We start from the raw sequence: 26,137 nt of genomic DNA, 5'->3' as shown, positions 1-26,137 counted from the left end.
ATTCAACATAGACCCGCTGTACCCAATGAACTAGTACTTTAAGCAATGTAATTGAGTGAGGCATAGGATGAATTTGGAGGTCAATGAGATTTTTCACCTAATGATGACCGTTTAGCAACTTAATGAGCATAAAATAAAATGAAAATTCGCAAACGATGACCGATGAATGTCGGACTCAGCACTTTCCCAAGGGAGTTTTTGCAAATTAGTTAAGAATCGTTAAACCAATCGCCCAACTCTTGGGGCATCAGTCATTATCACAGGAGTGCGAGCGTTTGTCTCCGGTTGACCTCCAAAAGTAACTTTTACACCACAGGGAAGATAATAGTGTGTTGTCTATATATGCATTCATTCCTCAGTGGAGATTTGGCAACGTTTGGATGTTCATACGGGGTTTTTCTTTTTGGGTCCTCGCTGATGGAGCATATTTTGACTTCCTCCGTCGGCGGGTCACGTAATGGCATCAAAGCGAATTCCTCGTAAATCGATAAACTGCGTGAGGAGCTCATCCCCGAAAAAGGATCGGGAAAACAAGGAATGGAGGAAATAAAATAAAAGCTGTGCAGCCGTCGTCTTTTAAGACATGTGTTTTCACGTCTTTGTCACGCGGATTAAGTGCTGTTGCCGTCCTTCGTCTGCGTCTCGGGCTACAGTTTCTGTCACTGCTGCGTCACAGAAAATTGGCATTTATTCTCATTGGTTGCATTGATAGACGTTGCTTTGTGTAATTCAGTTAAGGGGGTCATTTTCTAGATGCGTCCTTTGAGAAATGACGTCAGGCATTTTTTTTTTTTACTTTTTTACGCCTCCTTCCGTATCAGGTATAATAGAGAATTTGCAAGTGTGTGAAATTTGATAGATTTCGTGTTTAAGTGGAAACTTCTGAGTGAACTGAACACGAGGATACCCTTGGTTCATGAATTGAACAATTATTGGAGAAGATATGACATAATGATCTAATCTGCCAAAATACGTGTGTTTAAATGAAAAATGCCGCCAGATGTCGTCAGTAGGCGGTGCATCTCCTCACTTTTAAATCTTCTTTTGTATTTTTTCCCATATCAGAAAAAATTATTAAAAAATACTGGGAAATCAGCTCCTTAAGCACTTTTAGATGAAGCAATAAAAAATTTGCATGCAAACTCTCCATTCAAGCAATATTGAACCTCTCCTTAAAAGTGACTTTAGGTCCGAGTCTCATATTTCCTCACGAAAAATTTGCAATTTCCTAAGAAGTGCCGATTTTAGTTTGAAGCTAGAACCCTCTTTTTACATACGTGCAAGGCACCATTCTGACGCCTCTTCCGTAAGACCTTGACGCCCTTTGCGGATGGCGTCTGCATGATATTGTCAAAAAAATCAAACTGATGCCCCCATACAAGCATTCAGTGTTGATGAGAGATCGAAGCAGAGTTTTTCTAAAATTTTGGGACAAAAGCGCCCAAACATGTTAGATCAAACGGGGCTATGGAATTTTGAGGTTAACACTTGTGTATGAATGTAACTATATCATTGATATTATCTCGAGGGTGTCTATCACTGGAAAAAAAAACACATTAGATCTAGAGTCCAGACTCTTAAAAACATCGACAAGAAAAAGTACTCTGGATTCAATCAGAATCTAGCTTAAATCAAGAACCAAGCCTCTTAATTTAAGCGGATTTCGTTTTGATTCAAGCAAAAATCCGATTGAATCAAGAGTATTTTTTCTTGTCAACGTTTTCAAGAGTCTGGACTCTAGATCCAATGTGTTTTTTTTCCAGTGATTGTCAATAAAAACCAGAAAACCGGGAAATATCAGGAAAATCGGCCATGGATCAGGAAATTCCGAGTGCATAAAATATTTATCAAATACATGCAGTTTCGCACATGCAAAAGTAATACATTAGATTCAATGGACCACTAGACAAGGTACGAATTTAAGCAATCTGATACATGTTTCTTAACCAGAATTTTACGTAGAACACGATTCACACAACGAAATTTACTGGAACTAACTCCTAATGAAGATATGAACGTTTTTATTTCACATTGGTTACGAGGAATTCGAAGTGCCCGCTCACAAGAAACTCAAAGCTCTACGTGAGTCAAATCGCGCACTACAACGGTTTCAGCAAGCTTCTCAATCCAGCAATGCTCATTTCCCATCGTGTCGTTCAAACGATAAGCAATTTGCTACAGTTGAGCCTAAGCGTCAAGATTGAGGTTGCCAGATTTTTATATCGCAGAAACTGTCATGATAACGTTTCGCGCGCGATGTGAATCACGTAGGGCATTGACTTTTTATCAGCGGGTGGTTTGAATTCACGCATCAAGAATCATTAGATATCTTCGTAAGGAGTTAATTGCGGTAATTTTTGTTGTGCTCGTCGTATTCTACGCGAAATTTTAGTTTCGAAACATGTATCAGAATACTGAAATTCGTACCCTGTCTAGTGGTCCATTTACTAAAAATGTTGGTTTGAAAGGTAAAATGAGTGTCAATATTTACTTAAAAATCAGGAAATTTTATATAAAATCCCAGGAAAATATCAGGGAAGTCCGTTATGAAATTTCAGTAGACACTCTGATTCTCTCTGGATTAAATACAAAATTAAACAAACGAACACATGATTTGGAAGAGGAAAAATAAAAAGAAGAAGAATTACGAGTATTACGAGTATGCAAGAATATTTTTTTTTTGGGGATATCGGAAAACCTATTTTTTAGGGAAAAAATTAATCTGAATTAAAGGCACTTACTCTAATCTTTTTTTTTTTAAAAAAAAATTAGAAAACACCACTCGTGAGTAAAATTTCTCACGAAAATTGCTCATACTCGTGAGTAAAGTTTTTCTGTTAAAAAACTTCCTATCAACCATTTTTTTTCTCAGTGTTACATGTCTGCTCCAGTCACTGATGTGCAAGGGCATTTGGATCCGAGCGAGGCCCATTGTTGATTCCTCTTCCGTTGCCGGAGCACGTCCCGGCATTTTCGTTTAAACGCGAACTCGTGAGTAGGCACGCGGCGATGCGGCGGCGTAACGCTGTTTGCCTACTTGGTTCCTCATTATTTTTGATAGGCATCTTCCCCCGAGCCCCGTCGAAACGCCGAAACACTCGCCACCCTCGCTGCCGGCTATCCTCAACGAGCCACTCACCAACTGTTTCAAGCTCGGGATCAGCCCCTACGTGCCTTTGCCTTTACCTTTTTCGACTCTCGACCGTTCCCATGCTCTGAGTGACTCAGTCTCTCTAAGGAGTATTTGGGACCCAAAAAAGGCCAAAAAATGGACAAAACATGTTTTTCTCCCATTTTGAAATACAGATGGACCACTACACTGGGAAAAAAAAACACATTGAATCTAGAGTCTAGACCCTTGAAAACATTGACAAGTAAAAGGACAAGAGTCCTTTTTCTTGTTTTTCGATCAATTCAATCAGATTTAAGCTTAAATCAAAAGGAAATCCGCTCAAATTAAGAGACTTGGTTCTTGATTTAAGCTTAAATTCTGATTGAATCAAGAGTATTTTTTCTTGTCGATGTTTTTAAAAGTCTGGACTCTAGATCCAATGTGGTTTTTTTTCCAGTGCCCTTTAAAAATCAATTTAAATGAGAATAATCCACGCGGAGTGTGCAAAAATTTAAAAATCATAAGTTGAAAAACGTTGACTCCGCGAGTTCAAATATTAGAGCCAAACACAGAGCGGAGAGGCTTGCCGCCAGCGCGACTCGCGCACTGGCGCCTACAAACCTAACTGGGATACTTCACGCATTGCGCAATGCGTGAAGTATCTCAGTTAGGTTTGTAGGCGCCAGTGCGCGCGTCACGCTGGTCGTCTTCGCCCGCCGCGCTGCAGCGTGCAACGGCGCCTCAAGCAACTATTTCGCAGCAGAGGTGTTGCACAGAATCATTCGCCCTCGACATATCGATTTATTCTCATTGGTTGCATTGATAGAACTTGCTTTGTGTTGCTATGTTTTTAAGAGTCTGGACTCTAGATAAAATGTGTTTTTCCCCAGTGTAAACAAGTTACAAATTGAAGCATTCTGACACATGTTTCTTAATTATAATTTCAAAAAGAACACAATCATTGTACCGAAAATTACTGAAATCAATCCTTACTAAGATATCAACGTTTTTATTTTACATTGGTCATTGAAATTTTGAATTCCCCGGTCCTAGGAAACGCAATTCACTACGTGAGTCAATTCGCGGCTCACAACAGTTTTTGCAGGCTTCTCAATTGAGCATTGTTCCTTTCCCACCGTTTGTCAAAGTGTAAACAATTTGCTTTAGTTAGCCATAGCATCAAGATTGAGGTTGCCTAATTTTTGTTGCGCAAAGATTGTCATGGTAAAGTTTAGTGTGCAATTTGACTCACGTAGACTATTGTGTTTTCATGAGCGGGATGTTTGAATTCACCCGTCAAGGAGCATTATATATGTCAATAAGGAGTTAATGTCAGGAATTTTCGTCGCGCAAATCGTGTTTTACGTGCAATTTTGGTTAGGAAACATGAGTCGGAATTCTTAACTTCGCACCTTGTCCAGTGGTCCGTTGTCTTTGATTTACTGTAAATTCTTGATCTATAGAAAAAATTGTGAGTGGAAGAATTTTTTCCGGATGAGATTTATTTTTTATTCCAAGAAAATTGAATTTGTCGTCTGACCAATATCGTTTGACTTCTTCCAGACATTAACAGATTATTATCCAAAGCACTGCTTTACTTTTGAGAACCTCGGTTGAAAATAGTTTGGTGTGGGTAGAGAAATCAGGCCTGCCGGCAGAACACCATCAGTTTCGCCCTTATTCTTCGGTCATACTTAACCCTACTCAACCGAGATTCTTGGAAGTAAAGTAGCGCTGCACCAAACAGTTCTCAAATGGCTAGAAAAAGTGAACAGATATTGGTCAAACATCAAACAGCTACAAAATGAATTTACCCTTGGCTCGATGAATTTTTTATCGATAACTAGTTGGAATCTAATCGAACCAGGCTCATTTCCCCCCTAAATGCGACTTGTTGCGTTTTTGTCGAATTCGTTGAGGAGGATGGTACACAGGCTGGCATGTAACGTATAAAAGAAATGAAAGATTGGACATTTTAGTGAAATAATTTCAAGAAATTCCACGAGACTGTGAAATATTTTATATTTTTCTAAGGGCTAGAGTATGGAACCCGCACTCTAACACATAAAAATAATAGAGAGTCACAATTTTTACATTTTGCGAAACATGAAAAGGAACCGGTGTTTTTCAATACCTTTCATAAGTTTTTGAAATTTCATGGAATATTTCACGTCAAATTTCAAGATTTATTTTTCACGGAACATGAAATTTTGCTACCCTGATGGTAAATAGTTTACGAGGTTTTTTTTTTTTTTTTCAGGTTGGTTTTTCATAAATTTGTCTCTGAATAAACGTCTGATTGCCGTCGATGAAAATGAAAGTGCCCACTTTAGCAATAAAGTTGAAAATTCATGACACGGACCACACTAATTATGCGTTTCAGAGCGTATTTAAGTCAATTTTGATGTGCTCATCGTGATTTTACCTATGAGGAGTCGCATCTCAATCGGCTGTCTCCCTTGCAAGCAACAGATCCATTTCATGAGTAGATGGAATATTTTAACTCCCACGTAGGACGTATCACATAACCAAAGACATGAAGGCGCTCTTTCAAAGCTTCTTGGCGGTGGCACTTCGATCTCGATGAGTTCCTCGCCGAGGCCTTCGAGTGATCCTTCTGAGCTTTCCCTGGAAGAAATATGTCTCACCTGTGAAAATGCAAAATTGACGCTTTTCTGCCGACTCAGCGCCACTTCATTTTTTCCGTCAAAGCGAATGATGCGTGGGTTTATTTTCCAGGAACTCGTCCCTCTTTTTCGAAGGCTCTTCGATTGAGTGTCATAAGCCCTCTTTTCTCCTCGAAACAGGTGCGATTTCCTCACCTGACTTCATATTTGTACGAATCAATGCATTTTTAAGCCCGGTTGAAAGGAGTCTGAATAAACCAGATGCCGTACTATGATATTGCCGTGTTGAGGAAAAAACCTCGTATGAGCATTCGAGCGTTGCCAAATGTTTTTCAAAAGAATACATTGTGACCGGATGTGTGAAAAGGGGCTTATCCTCCGAAAAAATTTTGCCTTACCTTTTTGTAAATGCATTGAGGAAGAATATCGTGGAATTTTGGCGCAAGTTTAACCCCGAGAGCTTAACAATTGAAGAAAATATGAGTCCTGAAGTTGCGGGTTGCAGAAACATTGTATTTAGTTTTGAAAAAAGGTTAAGGACAATTTTTCCGTAAGCTAAGGTCCTTTCTCACAGATCCCGTCACTTATTTTATCGCCTACGAAATGTTCAAATACTCCAGATTAATTGATTGTAGGTGAACTTTTCTGAAAAATTAGCAGAAAAATATTCGAAAAGAATATTTGCGTGAGTTCATTCTATAAGTTTTAGTGAATTAATTAGACTACATTTTGCAATTAGGAACTATCATTTATGGTTTATCACTTATGGTTCAGTTTAGAAACAACTTATGTACCATTAGTTTCCCTATGCACACAATAGTTTTTTCAGATGAGCCATAAATTATAGTTTCGAATTGCTAAATCTAGTCCAATTGATAATTCTTTAAAATTTTTGGGGCAAAACGAAAATTAAAATACGTGGAAGGGAGGACTTTTTACAGTGGCGAGGCGTGAATGATCGATTATCGATATTTCTCCATTTGAAGCTATGGTAAAAAATCGATTATTAAGGTGTTCGCTGCGAACACCCTGTCTATCGATCCTTTTCATTACGTTTAAATGGACGGAGTTAAACAAAAAGGAACCAAGTCACATCGGGATCGAACCGAGAAAAAGAGGTTTAAAGTTTGGCTCCTGCATAAGACTCAATGTAAAAGATAAACTCTAAGTTCAATTTCTGCCAAATTTGCTCCAACAAAAACTTTGAATTTTTGGCAATAGATAGTAAAGCAGTGGATGAGTTCAAACCCACTCATAACTCAATGTTTCCCAAAATGGGGTTGGCTCCTTTCTGCTTGACTCAGTCTAAATGGCAAATCAATCGATTTATCGCAAAGCACGCCACGCCACTGAAAGATGCCCTCACTTCCACGTATTTTAATTTTCGTTACTTATTTTTTATCTGTGCGAATGCAATTAAAATAGTATTATTTAGTGGTGCTACTATTTACTATTCTTCATTTGTCGGAAAACGGACTTGCTCCCTTTTGATCCTTCATGTTTTATATGTTTTTAGTGAAATGCGTAACAGCTGAAAATCGAGGGCGACACCTAATCACTTTTATGAAAGTTGAATGAGTCCTTGTTGGTTAAGTGCCTCGTCGATTCGATCGAATCAATGTCCCAGTTATGCGCTCCCTGGAGAAATTCTCGTTTTACATTCAACATTTATGGACGCGGATGGACGTGAGTGTTCCGCATTCTGCGTGTGTGTGTCTGCGGGTATGTGTCAAGTTCTACGTCTCGAGGAAAGAATCCCGCAAAACCAATCAACCTGTTGCTTTTCGGAACATTCAAAAAACACAGGGGACCGATGTCGCACAGTGGATCGAGTCGATCGGAAAGGTCGGACGTGAAACTTTTCCATAACTGAAACTGTAAATTGTGAGGTTTATTTCGTCACATTTTAAATTTCAAGGGGTGCCTCTTTGAGAAAATTTCACGAGGAAACTAATGGAACCACTTTTAAAACCTCAAATAGAGATGTTGCATGTGTAAGGAATTTGCGATTTGACAGTTGATTTATATGTAAAAGTTCGCGAGAATCACGATGGTGCCCCGGGTTTTCTCTGAAATCAATTCCCAAGCTCAAAAAAAGCTCTGAAGTTGAGGCCAAAATGGAGGGGATATCCCACGCTATCCTGAGAGTCCACCTCTACATCAAAACAAACTCTCTATACATAGATAGGGAGCAAATACATTAGCATGGTTGCCACTCTATTTGGGGACTCCAAAACTGAAAACACGGCAACCCTGCTAATGTATTTGCTCCCTATCTTTGCATGGAGAGTTTGTTTTGACGTAGAGGTGGACTCTCAGGGTAAGGTGGGATATCCCCTCCATTTTGGCCTCAAGTTGAGAGCCTTTTTTGAGCTTGGCAGATGATTTCAGAGAAAACCAGTGGCACCATCGTGTTTCTCGAGAACTTTTACATAAGAATCAATGGTCCAATCGCAAATCCCTTGCACATGGAACATCTCCATTATCGGTTTTCAAAGCTATTCATTAAAAATGCCACGTTCAAATTAGAAGCGGCAACGCTGTCGCGGTACCACTCGGCACGAAAACTCCGCGAGTCTAAGTATTAGAGCCAAACACCGAGGGAAGAAGCGTGCGGCAAGCGCGATACGCGCACCGGCGCCTACAAACCTAACTGGGATACTTCACGCATTGCGCATTGCGTGAAGTATCCCAGTTAGGTTTGTAGGCGCCAGTGCGCGAGTCACGCTGGTCGTACTCGCCCACCGCGCTGCAGCGTGCCACCGCGCTTCAAACAACTATTTCGCAGCAGAGGTGTTGCACAGTATCATATAAAATTGATGGCGTTTGAACGTATCAAGAATGACAGGCATCCATTAATATGCGGAGCTTTCCTCGCAAAATAAATCAATATATTAACCCCATAATTATCAGTAAGATAAAACCTCACACATGCAACATCTCCATTCTGTATGAGCGGAGTACGAGCGTCTAAAATTTCTAAATTTTATCCGACCTTTCCATTGACTCGATCCACTGTGTGTCGCTGGCAACTTATTCCAACTCTTTGTTTCGATCGGTTTTCGACGAACCCCGGGGGAAGTCGCCAGAGATTCAGAGACGATATTGTATCAGAACGCTTGCTCCTGTTTTCTGAATTTCTCCAAGATTTTCGAAAGTAATGCAAACTTTCCCGTTCGTCGCAAGATGAAAGACGCTGTTGGAATGCAGTCCTGATCTTTAAGGTGATTCAATGGACGCCATATTTTGGGTCAGAAAGGGATGCGATAAATGGATGCGATATATCGTATCCATTGGTTCCGTTTTTTCAGCTACTCGTCAGTTTTCTCCAATTTTGAGATCGCAATTCTGTTGTCAGGAGACTAAAGCACTCACTTGCCAATTTTAACAAAGAAATTCAACGTAACAAAGGCGTGGTTTTTTTAGAGAGAAAATATCGCATTCGAGCGCAGTTTCGATATCAGTATCGAATGCGATGTTTTCTCTCTGAAAAAACCACGCCTTTATTACGTTGAATTTCTTTGTTAAAATTGGTAAGTGAGTGCTTTAGTCTCCTGACAACAGAATTGCGATCTCAAAATTTGAGAAAAAAGACGAATAGCTGAAAAAAATGGAGCCAATTGATGCGATCTATCGCATGCCGTTCTGACGCAAAATATGGCGTCCATCGAATCACTTTAAGATCCAACGACTTATTTGTATGATTTAGGGTATCCCAAAACTTCTATCAGTAGCTCTGGTTTAAAAAATATCTTAGGTATTAACAAAATGTTTCAAAAAATGTTGTAGTCTTTAGAGCCCTAAACGGGAGATCAATCGATTTATCGCAAAGTACGCCACGCTACTGCTTTTGAACAACCTCCAGGCAACGTCTAGCGCTCATCACCCATCACACGACTTCGGGTTCATGAAATGGAATAGAGTTAATCACATTGGAGTCTTGACAACATCGGTTTTCAACAAATTCATTTGGTTCTTCGCGAGTATGAGACAGCACAAGATTTGGAGTAACGCAAATTCGAAGCACCGCGAAGTTAAATCAGAGTGCAATTACAATCCTCTCCCCGCCGCTAGAAGTTTATATATGAATCATATATATGAGATAAGTTCTATCATATAATATAATAGAACTTTTCTCAAAGATAGGGGACATGATTTCATCGGCGCTCCTTGGCTCGCTAGTGGCGCGTCTGTGTGGGTGAACAGGGGAAGGGGAAGTGGTGACGGACTAAGCATGTGTATGTCCCCTTCATAAACATCAAAATGCAACCAGCTCGTCGATCTATGTTGGTGCCTAGCAATATCGTGCACAAATACGCTGCCAAGGAACATCTATTTCCATCGGTTTTTAAGGACTGTAAAAGACAATGATATAAAATAGGATTGGTTTAGTGGTAACTAAACCAAAACTGTTGCTGTAAAAGCTACTAGATTTGGTCTTGCGAAAATGATGTGTAGACTAATATTTGAACTTGGATGCTTGTTCAATTCTATCATACGCAAAATGAGATGTGCATGATGGAGTACGACGTGATATACATATAAAGCTACGCTTTCTGGGGCTCATGCGGAAATCAAAATATGCCCTTACGTCAGAGAAGTGGCGAGTTGAAAGGAATTATCACACGGACAGCAATGAACACTGCAGCAATGAATTGTGGGGAAACAGTCGCAAGGCCCCAGTTACACGGTCAAATTACGAACAAACTGAATGGTAACTGAAGACTCGGAATCACGCCAGTGACCAATCAGAGGGCCTCAAGTGTAATCGATGACGTTTCAGCCGCCCCTCTTACGTAAGGGTGTATCTCGATTCCTACGTAAGCCCTGTTTTACATATAGTATAAATAAAGTTAATCATTGCTTCTAACTTCCATCTGTTCTTTCCCTCTGTTTCAGGATATACCAGACCGAAATACCGAAATGTGATGCGTGAAACAATAGTAAGTATCCTCTGCGTGCATTTATTGGTCTCACGTAGATCTTGGTTCATTAAATTGATTTTGTATTTTTTCCAGCAAATATATGTATTTATTACTATCCATCCGAAATCGAAGCCGTATCTACTTTTATGAATATTACAAATGTAAGAGGAGCTTTCGGAATATTTTTGGTTTTTTATTATGAATAAATAAAATACAATGAGAAAATTCAAAATGATATTCCTATTATTTGTAAATTTTTGACTGTTCACGGGGAGAGACATCAGTGCACAAAAATGCATGATCAAGTCAATGATATCTGGGTGCAGACGAACGCTTTAGCTGAACGCCACTCTGTTGCTTCAAAATTGAACGAGCCCATTCACAATTTATCCGCTAGGATACCAGAGAGTTTCCCGTTGAAAGCTCAAAATCCTATCCTTCAACTGAATTTGACATACATTACGCTTTAAAAATTTCCTTTCCGTGAATGTAGGTCTGATTTCTCATGAATATTCGCAGATGTTTAAAAAAAAAATTAATGAGTAAGGGATGAAGCACGTTTCTTAATGACACATTTCAAAATGCATTTTCTTCCACTTTGACAAGGAAACTGACTAAAAATTCAGGGTTGCCCTAGTCAGGAAATACCAGGAAAACCGAAAAATGTCAGAGAATTTCTAAAAGTCAGGGAAAAGCTAGAAATGTGAGGGAAAATGTCGAAAGTGTCAGGGAAAAATTGTTAATTTACTTTTATTCGCTTTCTAGAATGGATTTAACGTCCAACCTAACAACGAATTTCACCTGGAAACTATTCCAAATTACGTCTTTTTGATCGTATGGTTTATCCTCAATTTTCAGGGAAATCGGGGAAATGTCAGGGAGTTTCATTTTCTAAATATGGCGGCAACAACGAAAATTTTATTCCTAATTTGTTATGCCATTCCCAGTTCTCCAATCCCTTTCGTGTGGCTGTAGCTTCATTACAGACAGTTTCCAAAGTATTGACTAATTTTTTTAGTAGAAAACAATGAACTGTTGAGTGTTTCTTCCGTTAATCTCCTCTTTAATCCTATTTTATAGCTTAATAGCATGCACATATTCAAGAGAGGGAGTGAGAGGAGTGCCAATGCGTGGAGAGAGAGACGGGTTGACGAAATCATGTTCTGCGGGCGTCATACGCAATTTGCGCTTTTGTTTCCTCCGCGCTGCTCCGTTTCGGAGCAATCGCGAAAACGCGATAAATTTAATACAAGCACATCTCATGTCAAGTTGCCGTAGACAGTCGCTCGGTGCATTCATCTACCCGAGCGACGTTGCCACGCTGTGCCGTGTGCCTGCGATAAAACGCCCCCAAAACGCACGGAGTAGGTACTACTACCATGCTAAGGAAGAACGCCGTATGAACTTTCGTGTGTTGCCCTATTTCTTTTGGTAAAATACGAATTTTCTGGAAAACATTTAAAAATTCTCCGTCCAATTTCCTAGGAATTTTCTTTGCAATGTAATCTACAATATCAGAAAATTTTAAGTGGAAATATATTCATTAACTGTCTCAAAAATCAGTATTTTAAGAGGGGAAATTTTGCGACTTTGGGAAGTTCACGACGTTTTTCTTTAGCACTGTGTTACGGAATGGAGGAATAAAGGAACCTAATTTTCTTTTTAATTTCATCGAACCATTTTAAATCAACTGAATGGTCTCACTATTAAAGCAAAATTCGCCCCTCTTGCAAAATACAAAGATTGTCGCAGATTTTCGAAATCGAGTTGCCTCTAAAAGTCAAGTATTTTTGCAGTGATAAGATAAACTGAAGCGCCTTCAATTTTTCGTATATGCATTATGGACGTCCACTAAGCACGAATAGTTGTATCCAGGTGTTCAGATCATCCTCGAGTCAAGTTTGGCTTTGGTTGACTATACTTTCGATACTTGCCTATGCTGAGTATGCTGCCTTGTTATTGAAGATACCATATTAACGACCAAATTTTCGAAATTGAGTTCCCATCAACATTCGGATAATATAATTCAATGCACTTATCGAGTAATCAGTTCCGTTAGGTATGAGAGCCGAATTCCATTTATTCCATTCTGATTTCTTAAATTGATCGACATGGAAAGTGATAGTCACTGGTAAAAAAAACCTCTTGGACCAATGCCGCGGTGCATTGACTTAAGAGTGCAGTTTCTTGTCGTTGGATTTAAGAGTCTTGAACTCTTGTTTCAAGCGGATTTTGCATTGATTCAATTGAAAATCCGCTTGAAACATGAGTCCAGACTCTTGAATCCGGCGACAAGTAACTGCACTCTTGAACCAAGAGGTTTTTTTTTGTCTAGACAAAGAAGACAATGGGAAAATGGAGGGACCCTGTCGGTGGAAGCAGGTGGTAGTCATAGATTAAAGTCCACCACCCCTCAAACCACCGCGTTCGTTGCGGCTGTCATAACTCCTCTGTTTGTCTCGCGGAAGTATGAGATGGAATGCCAGAGAAGGTGTTTTGTTCCGGGTAGAGCACACTCGTGTGAATCGAGTAGCGGCTATTTTACACTATGATGAAAGTTCTCCTTCACCTTGAAAGATGTTTTCCACGAAAAAAGGATCGTATCTTTTATAATCCCTCATATCAATTTCAGAGACAGCTAAATACTCAGTGCTAACGCTCGATACAAAATCGAAATGGAAACCCCACATAAAAATGAAAAGAAAAGAATGTAACCATACATTTAATAAACTTTATTGGCTACTAGGCAATAATTTTACATTAAATAATTACAACAAATTACTCATTTATAAACAGATTATTCGCCCAACCTGGGCTTATAGTGCACAGATTTGAGGATGCGCTGCATCCTCAAATATTAAGAGGTTACAGACACTGCAAAACAAAATTCTTAGGAAAATTGTATCCGCTAGATGGTACGAACGAAACAGCGACATACACGGGGATCTGGGAATGGAGACGGTTAAAGAATTTATTTCTAGAGTAGCCACAGGGTACGAGAAGCGTCTTCATTCCACCTCAATACAAAGGCAATAGCACTTTTGGATGACTCTAACGAGCTAAGACGACTAAAGAGAACGAAGCCATGGGAGCTTGCTTCTGTGGTTCGTTAACATGTCTTCGGGTTAACCCCGAGCTGGGAGTAGTTGCTCCCTTGTAAAAGTGACCTCGGTCACTCCCTTAGAACTAAATATTGATTACTCTGTCGTCAAATTAACCTACGTATTTTAGTACAATGAAAAATGCATATGATATCCTCAGTGATAGTTTTACAATAAATAATAGAAAAAAAAATCTTTTATAATACTCATAGTAGATTCCGTGTTCCATCGACTAATCTAACCCTAGTCACCAGGTTCGTATCTAAGTTCTACGTAATATTGATGCAACATCGAAATTCGGAAATGAAGGAAGGACGAGCCTTCCTTATTAGACTTAGGGGTGAGAATTAAACCTTGCAATGTTTATCTTTGTACTTATACGGCCGATTTTTTAAGTTAGCTTGTGTAAATATTTACATTTTAATCATTGGGCCAATGACTAATTGGCAACTCTGTATTTCAATATCATTGGAGGGTCAAGTAACCGTGTAAGCATTAATTGTTGAGATCTAAGGATGACTCTAACGTTTTCTTCTCAAAAATGATATATTTATGACGTTAGATTAAGTGCGAAAACAACGACACAATCAGTAAAATTTTGCAACGCTGTATTGAATCATTTTTAGAACTTTGGATAATATTGACTGTAGTGGAAGGGAATATATGATAAATACGTTGTCAAAATTTCAACAAATTTCATGCATTAGTTGATTAGATATGAATTATTTCCCATCCGCTCATAAGAACACTGCATTGTGGATGGTAGCTCTTGCTAGTTTTCTTTCATGAAATAGGCAGTGAAAAATTTGCAACGTCGGAAATTGAGGTATGCATGTTTTTAACCTCACCGTCGGCGATGAGAAAATGTGCAATGCTAGTGCGTAATTTCAGCGGCAATCCTTATCTTCCGTCCGCCACCAGTCACCATACCTTCAAATCGAAGCGACACTGCTGAAGGCGCTCTGAGCAACTATTCCACCACAGATGTATTGCACAGTATCAAACGCAATTGAAGGCGCTTTGACGTTTGTAAACTAGCTGGTGTCGTTTATCACGGTGTTGAGTTATTTTGACCCCATGATAAGCGACTCCTGATCGATCGATTTTCGAAAACTTGGTGTTCAGGGGTATTTACTGTCGGGAAACTTGAATTTTAACTCAGATTTTCATAATTCGAAAATCCAAAACGGGAAATGTGACCTGGAATGCTATCTCGGCTCTTGTTTGATCGATTTTTGTGAAACTTGGTATATGGTGACACTTTCTAACGGGGAACTTAAATTTCAACTCAGTTCAAAATTCAAAAATCCAAGATGGCGGAGGTGGCCTAAAATGCTATCTTGGCGCCTACGAAAGTATCCAAGTGAGTTTGCATTTGGGAAGTGATAGTTGAAAACATTGTTCCTTTTATTGATAAAGCTAAAATCGGAAATGTAATATTAGAAATTTGTGATCAATGTCTGTATGTTGGCTTTTTTATTCGGTAGACATCCATTAAAGACCTTTCTAAATTTAGGGATGTAGACTCCTGAGAAACAGTTGAATGAGACGTCTAGCATGATCCACCAAGCATGGTTGATTCATGCCTATTAGATTAATATTTTCCATTAAAGAAACTAATACATGCTATCTCACTTTTTATTTTTCCAGATCCAGGAGAAGAGAGAAGAAGGCTGTTCAATTCCAAGGTAAATTATCAAAATTAGTAAAATATTTTGTAGTTTCTGTAGTTCACACATTGGGGATTATTACTGGCTTTCAAACTAATCTCTCATAGCAGTTTGGATTTACGGCTGCTAGAAGTCCTTGTTCAAATTTTTGCTTTATATTCGTAACGACCGCTATTCTGAACCATATTCGTTACCGTCAGTGTCGGAAATTTAGTTATCATGACTAAACAAAGAATAAAGTACATCAACATGCTCGTAATTCACAAATTTGGAATTTTTAAAGGAAGAAAATTCGCAAAATTATGGAATTAAATATAAAATTTCCTGGCCTTTTGTTACTTAAACACTCAGAATTAGGAAAAGTGGGCACTGTACAGTGTAAATTGTTACGTGAATATCTGAATATATAAAATAGGTACGTCATGAGGAAGAAAGAGGTCGAAAATTGTACTTGAAGCAACTGGTATCGACAATTGAACGATATTAATGATGTTTTAGAGAGGATAGGGTATCAGTAATTTTGAACAAAACTATAGCCAAAAATTGGTATCAATGACTCAATTTTCAGCCCACTTTAGCATTAGCCTAAATACATCAGAGTGCTTGCTAATTTGGACGTATTTCTGTCAAACAGAACTATGTGCATTATGACATGAGCCCTGTTATTCATACATTCTTTTGGGTCTCAGGGCTCATGTCTTACGAGACATAGCTCCGTTCGGCAGAAATACGTCCATTTTTGCTCTTTCATTCTGATGTAGAATTCCGTGAGTACTTTCGTCACCTTCCGGCCAAAGTATCATAAGCGCCATGCGACGTTTCAAAATTTCCGCCGCCACCTTATTTTTTTACAGAAAAATTGTTGGTTGAATCTGTTTAAAAATTTCACTGACTTTTGTCTGCAGCATAAAGGAAATTTAAGCGTATTTTGGGACAGCTTCAACCAACAATTTCTTAGTAAAAAAATAAAATGCGAAATTTTGAAACGTCGCATGGCGTTTGTGATAATTTGGTCGGAAGGTGACGTTATATTCTTCTCAATCTTAGGGTACAATTACAGAAAGTTTCAAGGCGTCATGACTTTTAGTTTCCTGTTAAAATTATGAGATATGAGAAAGAAGTATGCAACGTGAAATGAAATTCGGCTGATTCTTGTCAGTGGCGTCGAATCGATTTCATTTTTCTCTCACGTTTAAACACATTTTTCTGGAAATCAAAAAAATGCTACTCTCATCCTTATGTCATCTTTCATTTGTCGGAGTCCTCAATATAAAGGCCCAAAATGACACTGGCGGATCCAACAAATGGACCATTAGACAAGGTACGAATTTCAGCATTCTGATACATGTTTCTTAACTAAAATTTCACGTAGAACACGATGCGCACGATTAAAATTGCCGAAATTAACTCCTTGCGAAGATATTTAATGAATCTTCATGCGTGAATTCAAACCACCCGCTCATGAAAACTCAATGCTCTACGTGATTCTCATCGCGCGCTAAACAATATCATGATAGTCCCTGCGGTATAAAAATCTGGCAACCTCAATCTTGACGCTTTGGCTCAGCTATAGCAAATTGCTAATAGTTTGAACAACACGTGGTGGGAAATGAACATTGCTCGATTGAGAAGCTTGCTGAAACCGTTGTAGCGCGCAATTTGACTTATGTAGAGCTTTGAGTTTCTGGTGAGCGGGCAGTTCAAATTCCTCGTAACCAATGGGAAATAAAAACATGAATATCTTCTTTAGGAGTTAGTTTCAGTAATTTTCGTTGCGCGAATCGTGTTCTACGTAAAATTCTGGTTAAGATACATGTATCAGATTGCTTAAATTCGTACCTTGTCTAGTGGTCCATTGGAAACATTGTTTTCTCCTTTTAAACCTGTGGATATTTATCGATTCTTGAAGAGGCCAGGTGCTCCGACAAGAATCGATTATTTAACATAGGTTTAAATGGAGGAAACCGAAACCCGGCGTTGACAAATTGCTGCATCCGCTTCTGCGAAATGCTCACTTCTTTCAGCCGTAAAATCCGGCGCGGAAAATAGAGATTGCGGAAGGACGGAATAAAAACTTTCCGACCGGGATAACATCGGAGAGAAACACGCAAATTTCATTCTGACAGGAAGTTCGGGAGGAAACACGTAACTTCCGGCGAAGTGCTACGTCCGGGAAATCCGTCCGTAAATGAAAGAGAGGAAAAAACACAGTCACCGCCCCCAGATTGTTACGAAAATTCCTCGGCTCTCTTTGTTCAGGCGCCCTGCAGTGAGAGAAGTTTTGATCGTGTGTGTTTGTATGCATGACACCGATAAAGAGATATTTGTTCAAAGATGGGTGCAAGCGAGGGGAAATAGGGTTGCGCTTTTCTCGCATTGCTTCCGCATAGTTCGCAATTTTTCTAAATGAAAGATGCAAGCACAAAGCGAGCACTTTTTTGTGTGTCCGTCAAACTTAGTGTGGCGTTGTAAATCATAAAAGATTATGTTGATTACAGGCGTAACATAAGAGAATAATAACCAGAAGTATAGTTCGCAGTTTTTCTAAATGAAAGATGCACTGCAAAGCGAGCACTTTTTTGTGTGTCCGTCAAACTTAGTGTGGCGTCGTAAATCATAAGAAATTATGTTGATTACAGGCGTAACATAAGAGAATAAAAACCAGAAGTATAGTTCGCAGTTTTTCTAAATGAAAGATGCACTACAAAGCGAGCATTTTTTTGTGTGTCCGTTAAACTTAGTGTGGCGTTGTGAATCATAAAAAATTGTGTTGATTACTGGCGTAACATAAGAGAATAAAAACCAGAAATATAAGGACATTTTTTTAAAAATAATAAAAATGGTAGGACGTTCCTATAGCGGTTTCAGGTTCATTTTCAGCCGCGAAATTGATCAGCCCACTGAGGTTCGATTGTTGAAAATCGATCGGCAGCTCTTCGAACGACCTTGCCGATAAGATGAAGCTTCGTCGACCCTACGGGCTGATTATTGAAATCGATAGACAAAGCGATAGACAGAGATGACATAGGGCAAGTGGAGCGATCCCATCGGTGACAGCGGGTGGCTGCAACGGACATAGGTGGTAATGGATAGAGACTACACTGGAAAAAAAAAAACACATTGAATCTAGAGTCTAGACTCTTGAAAACATTGACAAGAAAAAATACTCTTTCTTCAATCGGATTTTTGCTTGAATCAAAACGAAATCCGCTTAAATTAAGAGGCCTGGTTCTTGATTTAAGCAAGATTCTGATTGAATCAAGAGTACTTATTCTTGTTGATGTTTTTAAGAGTCTGGACTCTAGATCCAATGTGTTTTTTTTTCCAGTGTATAACTAACGGCAACCGACAAGTTACCGTTGGTCATTTCAAATCTTCCCCCTCAGTCTGTAACAACCGCTCGTTCCAACCAACAAGATCGTTCCGCACTCTTTATGTCCTCTTTGTCTATAGCTATGTCTATCACTTTCAATAATCAGCCGCAGGTCAGTCGACAAAGGAGCGATAAAGTCTCAGTAATGAAAGGACTCAAGACGAAAGACGGATCGGGCTCTTGATAAATTCGAGCGCGCGGCGCGGATACGTCGCTGGCCGATAAATTTTTAACCGCTCGACAGTTGTCGAGAAGATAATCAATTCTCTCGAACGAGCCGATGCCTGTAAATAAATGGTCCAAACCACCCCCTCCCCGCCCCTCGCCGTCGAGGACTCTCCTTGCTCCTTGCTCCGGGGCGGTTATCAGGTTCTTGCTTCGCTTAACAGACTCCGCCTGATTTGTTGTTGCGCCTTTGACGAACTAATTACGATCCCCCGTTGATGACTTGCGCGGCGAATCGTCGCTCCGAGCGCGGTGATAACGTTCGGGACGATATTTTAGGACTTACGTGACGCCGCACAGTGGATCGAGTCAATGGGACAGGTCGGACAAAATTTGGAAACTTTAAACGTTTATAAACTCCGTTTATACAAAACTTTGAGGTTCTAAAAGTGGTTCCATTGGTTTCCTCGTGAAATTTTCTACTTAAAGGCACCCCTTAAAGTTTAAAATGTGACGATTTAAACTTAAAAATGTGCAGTTTTAGTCAAAAATTTCATATCCGACCTCTCTCATAGACTCGATCCACCATTCGCCGATTGAGTATCTGAGAAAGGAGAGTGTCGCCAGGTCGGTTCTACAGGATTGCCACAGTTATCAGGGAATACGACCGAGAAAATCGGGAGATGTCAGGGAATTTTGAAATGTCAGAGAAAACCTGGAAGTGTTAGAGAAAATGACGAAAATGTCAGGGAAAATGAAGAAAATGTCAGGGAAAATAACGAAAATGTGTCGAGGGAAATCAGGGAAATGTCAGGGAATTTAACTGTCTTAAATTCTGTGGCAGCCTAGTTCTATTTTCTGACTGGTTTTCACCAGTTTTAGGTTTTTCATCGAGATAACGCAACGATGCGCAGTGGATCGTGTCAGTGGGAAAGATCGGACACAATTTGGAAACTTTAAAAGCTTACAACCTCATCCGTACCAAATTTTGAGGTTTCAAAAGTGGTTCCATTGGTTTTCTCGTGAAATTTTATACAAGACCCACCCTTGAAGTTTAGAATGTCAAACGTCAATTTTAACATCAAAATTTGCGGATTTAGTTAAAAAATCGTATTCGACCTCTCTGATTGACTTGATCCACTGTGCGATGGTGAAACTGCGGAAATGCGTATCAGAAAAATTATTACTACTTGGACTTCATTTTGCAATCAGGGACTATACCATTTCTGGCTCATCCATGAAAGCAACTATCTACACAGGAAAACTAATTACATATCCGTTGTTTCTGAAATGAGCCAGAAATCGTAGCTCCGTATTGCAATATGTTAACAGTTCTTTGCATTTCTTAAGATGAAGATGAAGAGACACGATTTTTAATGTAATTGAACCGGTTTCTTTCTGTTACATATAAATGCGATCCATTTTCTCACGAGGATGCGATTTACAAATGTTGACCGCGATCTGACAGTTACAATCGCGAAGTTACAAGGCAGCAATGATAGTTTGGACGTGTTTCTGCCAAACGGAACTATGTGCCTCAAGACATGAGCCCTGAGACCCATAAGGATACATCGACGGTGTCAGTCGGCAATCACATAACTCGTTTGCGGTGACTGAAAATCTCCGCCTCTATGTTATTTTTTTGGAGGAGAACTAATTGACATGATTCCTTGAAGTTTTTGCAGAATTTTTTTCGCATAGAGAAGAAAAATCACTGGAGTTTTAAAGAATAGCCGTTGAGTAGTTTTCCGTCTAAAAAATGAAGTGTGATAGGAAGTCTGCGACGTTCCAAATCGAGTTATGTGATTGCCGACTTACACCGTCGATATGCATAACAGAGCTCACGTCATGAAGCACACAGTTCCGTTCGGCAGAAATACGTCAATTTTTGAATATTCTTCTCCCGAAAACGTCCTACCTTCCTCTTAATGGATTCATGATTCTGTCACGGTTGTCTTAGCAGCCGTGGGAAATTGAGAACGGGGTGGCTTTCCAAAATGCCAGGATCGAGCTTCAGAGGTGCAATCAGGCTCACGACATTAACTTCGCCTTTGACAAGATAATGCCAGTCCGTGGCGAGTGCATTTGTGTCAACCTCGATCTGCCTGATCCGCGCTCCTGCGTTGACTATTTTGGCGACAAAATTCGCGGCTCCACCTCTCACATGCTTGGTGTAACCTAGAGTCCCTTTATACCCAGAGTTAAGACAACTCGATTATCAGCTGACTGGCAGCCGGCCGTGGCTGGCAATGGAGGCCGAAACGAGTGCACCCAAACAAACGATATTGAGGGATAAGGATCAGGAATCCTGCGATGTCTGTCACACAAAAACAACAACATCAACAAATTTATCAATTAAAAGGAAAATTAGATTGGTTTGTGAATAATTTCTTAATCTATTTTCATTTTGGACCGATGGAAATAACAATTTACTCTTGATAAACCACAATTAGGTAATATTTTCATTATTCTTGTTCACATTCGAGGTACTGCCATCTTGGTGCACTCGTTTCGGCCTCCATGAGCGAGAACCAATCAGAATTGGATTTTTTTTTAGGCCACTTTCAGCCCAACCAAAAGTGAGTTGTCTTAACTCTGGGTATAAAGGGACTCTAGTGTAACCCAATTAAAAGCCAAATTTAAACACCCAAAAAAAGATGCTGTAGTAACTTCCCGGATGTCACGGTTGTTAAAAACATGTACGACAACTCTTGGATGTCGTCATTAACACTCTGGCGGTTAACGTAGCATGATAGGATGTAAAAGTAACATCCTAGGATGTTACTTTAACAGCCAGAGTGGTAATGACAACATCCAAGAGTTGTCGCACATTTTTTTAACATCCAGGATGTTACTATACAGCACCTCTTTTTTTTCGGTGAAGCAGTGGATCAGACGACTTTTAAAGGAAACTTGATGTCAAAAAGTTTAGCGTTACGGCTTTTTTCGGTAACGCGGTAGAGATCTGTCATGCTAAGTAAAAACGCCGTATGAACCTTTAGGCGTTGCCAAATTTCCTTTGACATATCGCTAATTTTTAAGAAAATTTGTGAATATTTTTCTTCCAATTTCCCGAGTAATTTTGCTTGTAATTTGATCTAAAAAGTCCTAAAATTTAAAAGAAAAATATCGACTATTTTCTTCAAAAAATAAACATTTTATCGGAGTAAATTTGTCAACTCTCGAACGTTCACACGGCGTTCTTCCTTAGCACGGCAGAGATATTAGCTGCTCAGGAAGAAAAAGTAACCGACAATTTTTGTCAATATGGGAAGTAGAATAGGAAGTAACCAAACAAACAGTCAATGTTTTTTGGTTAATTTTTTTGGGGTTTTATTAGCCAAATCCCCAGTGGGTCCCCCCAGAAAGGTGACGGAGAGGGCGTCCAGCCAAACGGTGCGTAGAGGGCATCCGTGAAGACATGGAGAGATGCCAGCTTCCGGAGGATCTCTACCATGACAGATTCCTGTGGCGGGTAGGCGTCGCAGAGCGCCTCAGCGCGCCGTAGAAGCGGCTTATAAATACATCAACCAAATCCTAGGGTCATATTGACCAAAGCATGGAGTTGAAAATCTGCACTCTCGGTGAAAATTGGATTCTTTTGACTCCAGGCACCTCATGACGCTTAGAAATGACGGAATCCCAACTTTTTTTATTTTTTTTAAAATTATTTTTTATTGTTTTTTTACAGTGACAGTACTTCTTTTGCTTGCAAGGGTTTTGACGAAATTTTAAGCCAAAGTATCCATAAAAACGGAAATTTGTGATGAGTCACGAAACCATGAACAAATTTTAACTCGCAAGCACATCCTTCAAAAATTCAATGTCGCGTGGAACACGATGCGCGCATTAAAAACGCGTAAAATTATCCCAGAAACGGAAAAATACGCAGCTCAAAAAGCGCAACTTTTCCGTAAATTTATAACGCCCCGGTTTTTTCCGGATATTTGGCAACGTTTAAAGGTTAATACGGCGTTTTTTCTTATTGAGCATGGTAGAATTCTAAAACCGAAAGACCCGAGTGGGGTGGATGGAAGTTGAAATTAAAGCAAATATTTTGGTTTTCCTGTATTAAATCATGAAAATGATGGTTCTAGGTCATGAAAGGACAGCCACATGTCACTATTTCCTGCGGCACTTCATACTGACTTCAACTGACTGTTCAGAGGTGTGAAGTGTTTTGACATCGGTAAATAATAAAAATGACAATAAGAAAAAATTACGGCAAGAACTTGTTTTTCCGAAATTAAAAGCGGGTTGAATTCATTTTGTGCAAAGTTGCATTCACTGTATTTCGTATCTAAAGTTTCAAATTCTCAAACTTTCAGGTGTCGCAATGAACAATTTCTTTCAAAGTTCCTGAATTCAAAGAAAAATATTCATGACTCTCCTCAAGAATCAACATTTTATCGAAGGATATTTGGCAACTCTCATGTGATCATACGGCGTTTTTCCTTAGCTCGATAGTGAAGGTTCATACGGCGTTTCTCCGTAGCACGGTAGAATTCTAAAACCGAAAGACCCGAGTGGGGCGGATGGAACTTAAAATTAAAGCAAATATTTTGGTTTTCCTGCTCTCTATCATAATAGTGATAGTTCTAGGTCATGGAAGGACAGCTACAAATCACTATTTCCTACGGCACTTTATACCGATTTCAACTGACTGTTCAGAGCTGTAAAGTGTCTTGACATGGGTAAGAATAAGAAAATTATCGCATAAACTTGTTCTTCCGAAATTAAAAGCGGGTTGAATTCATTTTGTGCAAAGTTTGCATTCTCTCTATTCCGTATTTAAACTCTTTAATTCCCCAACTTACGAGTGTCGCAATGAATTCTTTTTTTCAAAAGATACGAAAGTTTTTCCATTTGATTCTTCTATTCATTACTCCGATTATCTCAAGTGTTTCGAGGAATTCCGGCCTTCAACTACCCATGGAAAACAGGTGGGAGTCTCTACATTCTTTAGCACTCACCGTTTGTCAGAACATAGTAAACAGAACCGAGTTAAATATGTTTTACACGGTAGAAATGCATTCAGATCCGTCATTTCAGCAGCTCATTCAAGACATGCATGAAACTGCAATTCAGACGGTTTCTATATCTCATCACAGCAAAATGACTGATTCGATGCTCACTAATCACAGGAAAAATATTATCTTCAATTTTAACGACGTTGATGAGCTGTTCGACTTTATTTTTTACACTTTATCGCAATCAGAATATCATGAACTGAACCATGAAATGGAAACGGGTCATGCTCGTAGCACAAAGGACACTATAAATCAGACAATGGCGACCTTACCTCGATATTGCATTAAAATTGATGGACTTCCATACCTTTGGCCACGCGAGGGTTGTAGACAAGAGATAAACCTAACATCCGCCGAACTAGAGCATGGTTCAATTCTAAGTGATTCAGTTTTCAATGCAACTCGCGGTTTCTACCTCAACAAAATTTGGAACTATCGGAACCATTTAATTTTTCTATTAAAAAATGTGGGCCAAAGTATCAAAGGGTCGCCGCCAACAGCGCCCCGTAATGATACCCTCCCGAATTTCAAAGACGACAGAAATCTTACTCCAATATTTTGTTTTAAATTCTTTTGGCGCTTTTTCAAAGGCCAAAAAACTGTCATATGTCATCCAGGCGGCTGTGAAAGATACGAGCCGTTCACAGAGAGCCTTATTTTCTATCAGGACAGGGCTGGGACGGTCGAGGATTTTTTCGACTTCTCTTGGACAAACATGCATAAAAAACCGATGAGGTTTTTGGAAGACTTTTCAAGACAAAGTAGTTTACAAATTGCTAACGCAGCAACTTGGAGTAACTGGCATGAGTTTTATACATCCATGCTTGAACACTTGGAACATTCTTTGAACTTTACCATCATTTATTCCACCGATATTTCGTATGAAAAGTACGACGTAGGTGTTGTAATGAGATACGACATAGGCCTGACTTTGTTCGCAACAGGAATCATTTTAGAGGGTACTGATTATTCCAAACTCGATATATCTGTAAGTATTGACACGAGTTCGTTGTGCATAGCTACTCCTCACAGTGGTTACATGTCACAAGGTCTGGTAATTTTCAAGAGTTTTTCACCAGTTGTTTGGACATTTATCGCTGTGACGATCACCACTCTTGTCATGATGCAATTTATTTTCCAGTATTTTCAGTACAAACTATTCCATCGCCTCTATACAGATGCACAGGTTGATTATTATAAGGGAACCTCCTCTTTGTTGACTGTCTATGCGTATTTCATTTGTGGGAGCCCACCATCTTTACATCTTGGTCATTTGTTTACAGGGAAGGTCCTCTTTTTAATATTAAGTTTTGCTACAATTATTATTTCCACAGTTTTTTTAAGCGGCATGACAACATTACTTAGTGACAGAGTTTTGTATCCGGAGATTGACAGTATAAAAATTTTGGAAGAATCTGACATGCTCATCCAGACGTCGGAGGAGATAGAAATTGAAAAAAAATTATTTGACCACTTGAACCAGTATGAGGCACTGCGAGTAAAACTTGCAGACAACTTGCAGTATTACATAATAGAAGTGGCGGGCCAGATATTTAGGTACTTTGCAATAAAATGGAATGGAACTTTATGGAATGAAAGTGATCCGTCATACAACCCTTCACTTGAAGTTTTGCTCAATCACAAAAAATTAAGAAATGAGATTAAGGACTTCGAAAAAAATGTGCGTTCTGCAGCAGAGACGGACGCCATTTTGGTGAGTGTACCTTTCTCTTCAAGACCCAAAACAAATATTCGCATAAGACATGTCCGTACCCTAGATCGATGGTCTGAGTATCATTTAATGAGTGAATGCCTATTGACATATCCCTTGATATTTACATTTTCGAAAGATTCTTTCTTCTTCGATAAATTGAACCAGATGATGGCTCAGTACTTCGAAACTGGACATGCCAGAGGGATTTTGGAATTTTCCCCAACTGTAGCGGGCAAACTGGAGTTGGGCGTGCCTTACGCTGAACAAAGTTCGGAGCCACGCGCGTTCAATTTAAATGATTTACAATCCGGATTTATTGGTCTTGTAATTGGTTTGTTCATAAGTTTCCTTGCTTTTGTAGGTGAACTTTTGTTCGATTACTTTCAACACTCGGTCACTGTAAAATTCTTAATGAGGTTC

General features: G+C 39.4%; 1 protein-coding gene across 2 annotated transcripts in view; it reads left to right on the top strand.

Moving 5' to 3' along the window:
- Positions 1-26,137, top strand: part of LOC109038773 (gastrin/cholecystokinin type B receptor) — a 288,606-nt gene that overhangs the window by 173,647 nt on the left and 88,822 nt on the right. For both annotated transcript variants that reach the window (XM_019053962.2, XM_072303102.1), the window contains exons 3-4: positions 10,639-10,682; positions 15,416-15,453. The gene's annotated coding sequence lies outside the window, so the exon portion shown is untranslated. The remainder of the gene's footprint in view (positions 1-10,638; positions 10,683-15,415; positions 15,454-26,137) is intronic.

The sequence above is a fragment of the Bemisia tabaci genome, chromosome 8, assembly GCF_918797505.1.
Source record: "Bemisia tabaci chromosome 8, PGI_BMITA_v3".
In the NCBI taxonomy this organism is placed as follows: Eukaryota; Metazoa; Arthropoda; class Insecta; order Hemiptera; family Aleyrodidae; genus Bemisia; species Bemisia tabaci.
Note: the sequence above shows the minus strand (reverse complement) of the source record. Positions and strands in the feature narration are given on the sequence as shown.